The sequence below is a fragment of the Atta colombica genome, unplaced genomic scaffold (assembly GCF_001594045.1).
Source record: "Atta colombica isolate Treedump-2 unplaced genomic scaffold, Acol1.0 scaffold226, whole genome shotgun sequence".
NCBI lineage: Eukaryota > Metazoa > Arthropoda > Insecta > Hymenoptera > Formicidae > Atta > Atta colombica.
The window spans coordinates 1,320,019-1,324,414 of record NW_017259323.1 but is presented as its reverse complement, the minus strand read 5'-3'; the positions used below and the strand labels follow the sequence as shown (position 1 = coordinate 1,324,414).

The 4,396-nt window shown below is 29.7% G+C and overlaps 1 pseudogene; it reads right to left on the bottom strand.

The window, feature by feature from the left end:
* The window catches only part of LOC108688159, a 10,389-nt pseudogene extending 6,638 nt beyond the window's left edge, over positions 1-3,751 (bottom strand).
* Positions 3,752-4,396: the final 645 nt, after the last annotated feature.

Genomic DNA, 4,396 nt, shown 5'->3' with positions numbered 1-4,396 from the left:
ACTATATAATAATTAATTTATATATAACATATTTTCTTTCAACATTTATAACATAATATATTTTTAAAAATAATTTCTTTAAAAAATCTATAAACAATTTCTTACCAAAATATTATTTGAAGAAATATATTTTTTATAGCAGTAGCAGTTCTATCTGAACAATTTCTGTACAAACCACTAATTAAAAAACAAAAATTATTTATTTTTGTCATTAATTAACTATTTATATTTCAGAAAACGTGTAAACTGTACCCATGTGTCACTTTGGAACCATATTGGAGACTTTGATCTTCAATTTTGAAGGAAATTCTTCTTGCAATAAATCGATAACTTGTTGTTCATCATCATTGAAGTTAATTAGAAGCAACACGACGCGGCTATCATTATTTCGGATTATACCTAGAACAGTGTCGTAATTGTTTGTCGTAATTGATTTATAAACAAACAGAACCAGCCCTTCTTTCAGTAAGGACTGATTCTGTTTGATGCATGTGGGCTAAGATCTTATAAATCTTGTAGTGCGATTTATCGGCTGCCATCTGGTTTACCAGATTCAATTTCATATAGTTCTGATGTACTGGAAGTCACGTCGAATTTGCTGTACTAAAACCTGTAAAGATAAATAATTAAATAGCCGGATTTTGGAAAAATATGTTATTCATTTTATTAAATACACTGTGGTGGATATAAATTAATTTTTTATTATCCTCCTGCATTTTTTTATCGCGTCCCATTGAAATGGTGTGCGTTCAGGATCACGGGACGTACTCTCAAATTTCTCTTTACCCGCAATACTCTTGAGGGTCCTGTGTATCTTCCCAAGATATATCTCTCTTGTCCATCATGCCAATTTCTTCACCGTTATATGTCACTGCCAAGACCATAGACAACATGGTCGTTTGATCTGTTAGGATAACGAGAGGCAACTCGGAGATTATCGTGATTTCTCATCTGAAAAAAAATTTATATCAAATTAGTGTCTATAGAAAAAAATAAGGGAATTCTTATGTTTATGGAATGCAATTAAGATAAATCTGTTGTAATAGATTCTTCAATAATTTTAAGAGCTTTTAGAATTTCTTATATTAAATAGATTCTTTAATACAAAGAAATAAAATAAATAAAATAACAAGGCAATTCAAGATTGCTGAGAATCAACGCGAAAGAAAACGGAGTCACTCACAAAAGTGATGATATTCTCAATAAACTTCAACCTTCATGCCATAGAGCTTTGGAATTTCTTAACTATAATACTATATTCAATAGAATTGTTAATGTGCCATTTTATACAGATATGATGTTTCTCCGACTAAACCGTCTCGAATATGTCTAAGCAATTTCAAATTAACAAGTAATTTGAATTTATCCTTGGCAGATCCTTGGCACTGCTTAACCAACATAATTTAGGATATTTATGAATGCTGAAGAAAACTTCAAAGTGAGTTAAATAAAGAAGACTTCAGAACAGTATGAAATAATTTTTTCATATTTTTTGCAACAATTGCGCTGACTTCCAGTAGCCTTGAATTATAGTTGCTTTGTTATTTTGAAGAGAGAAAATCCAAGCTTAACATATTTATTTAAAATAAATAACTTGCAATTTCCAAATTGGATTTAAATCGATAAAATTGATGATATTTGTCAATTATATACATTTAGATAAAAATTTCACGTAACATTTACAACAGCTTAAGCATCTTGTTGGGTTTTATAACAAAATAATAAAAATATTAAATATATATATGTAATATTAAATTAATTTATTTAAATTAAATTATCATTATCTTCATTAAGATAATAATAATTTCATTCATATACATGTAACTACGTATCGCCCAATTAGCGATTTTACCTCTTGGCATCGAATTCATTCACAGATCTATTTGTTGTTTAAATTCTTGCGCAGATGATGTTGCGTTTGTCACATTTGTAATAAACTTGAAATTAAAGGGAAGTAAATTATAATAGTAATGTTGCATAGTGTGCTTAGGATCGGAGTACGCCTCCATTACCATCAACTAAATCAGAAAGAAAATTTTACAATATGTACAAAGAATAAAACACAATAAATGATTTTAATAAAAAAAAAGAAACAGAATGTCGTATATCATTCACCTTCTGAGCCTGATTATGTTTTGATATGAGTCCACGAATTTTCGCCACTCTCCAAACAATTTATAATATCGATTAAATCCATGGTATAAATATACTTCAAATACTCTCGCGACGTGACACTGTCTACGTTACTTTTAGATTCGTCTAGCAATTCTGGGTCTTCATAAATAAATGATGAAGGCGCCGAATCAACACGGAATCCGTTTATACTCAAATCGAACCAAAATTTCAACACGTTCTGTAATTAATCAAAAAGATTTTCAAAAATTGTGAGAATTAATAATTCTAAAATAACACCTTCTTAATTCTTTTATACATATTTTTTTAATTGTAATTTGTAAATTTTAATTGTATTTTTTTAATTGTATTTTAATTATAAAACGCACGAATTTATATTTCAACTTTATTTTAAAGATACAAACTCATTTGTACATTTTTCGTATAATATACAGGGAAATGTGTCTGGAAATAATCGCCAAATATTTCATGGGCAGATAGAACGGACTAAACTGAATCGAAAAGTTTTTTATCATTTTGTAAATTTCCCCAATAGTTAATGAGATATTAATCCTTAAAGATAGCCGAATACGCGCGCTCGCCCGGCCTACTACTACAAAGTGTATATGCCTACCAATCGCTTGGCGCGTGGGTCTTGAGAGTTGGGGATTGGCTGGTAAACGCCCCGCGCCGCGCACTCCATAGCTCGGACGGCGCGCTTGCCAGGCTATCTCCGCTCCCCACGGCCCACACGCCAAGCGATCGGTAGGCGTATACATTTCGCAATAGTATTCGGCAGTTATTATATTATATATCATATTATACTTTTTTCTCATTTGTAGCGTTTATAGTCCGGAAAAACAATTCGTGCAGTTCGAAAAGACTACTGTGGTATATCTGCAAGTACATATATAGTATATATATTAATTAATAATTCAAGCTTAAATTATTTTAAAGCAATGAAGATCCAGCTTCGACCGTAATAGGCATTTTAAATGTCTAGTATTTATTGTGAATTTCTCACATATGCAGACTAAAATAAATATTCTTAATTATAATTATAATACAAAAAATTATATTCATAAATATGCAAAATATTAGTCATCGCACTTTTAGATCAAGCTTTTTAGCGCGCGCCAGAAGAGTTTTAAAATCTTTCATCTTAAAATGAACCAAAAATTGGATCGATGTCAACAAAATCGGATATATCATATCCAAAATCAATCATAGGACTTGTATATATGAGCGACAGCCAAATCGCATTAATATCAGTTTCCGCAACTTCGAAGTTATCCCTGACAATGCAAAAAATACAGATTTAATTATCGTCATTGTTATTATGCTCAAACTTTCAATTTTTAGATAAACATTTTCAGATTAGGTATATAATTGTACAATAATTAATCCAATAGAATTTGTAATTGTTATATATTAATTTAATAATTCGTTATTCTTTATTAAACGACATAACAGTTAGTAACACAACAGTTAGTAGCATATGCTTATCCTTTAAATCGCCTATTCCATCGACATCTGAGTCACAGAAATTTTTCGGATAAATCTGATAGAAGATGTTATTCCACCATGATTTATTTTGAATCTTGCAAGCAAAAAAACTGTTTGCAAACAGCAAAAGAGCACAAATGAATCGCCCACAACATGATGCCGTTTGTGTTTGTCAAATCTCAAAAAAATTTTATATAATAATAGCAAAAAGAATCGATATCATTTCCTTGTGTTTTTGCTTGTCCTTTCGATTGTGCTTGATAAAATTACATTGCCTTAACGTCAAAAAGAAATAAATAAAAAATATTAATAGATTAACAGAAAATTTTCCCATTATTTTGATCGAAATTAGATGTTTCGCATACGATATGTATAGTTTATTAAATAAATTTATTTCAGATATGATTACGCGCTTTTCGGACTTTCGACACAATCACTCTGAAATGCTACTACTCTCTCCTAAATTTACACTAAATTAAATTAGAAAAATTATAAAAAATTTATTGCAAAAAATATTACCTCAGCCAGAGTTTAAATCTAGAACCTCTCTTTTTCTGAGACGAGAAAAAAAGAATTCTTATTGCATCTGATAATGAATTTATAATCGATGATATATCACTGAATTCTTTTTAAACTCTTTATGTTATCTGGGAAAACACAAAATTAAGACGATATTCTAAAAACAGCAACCGTAAATAAACTGCTTCCTTTCTTCAGCTCCAACACATCATTTATAAAACCATTTACATTTTTGGTAATATCAGAAGAATAAATTCAA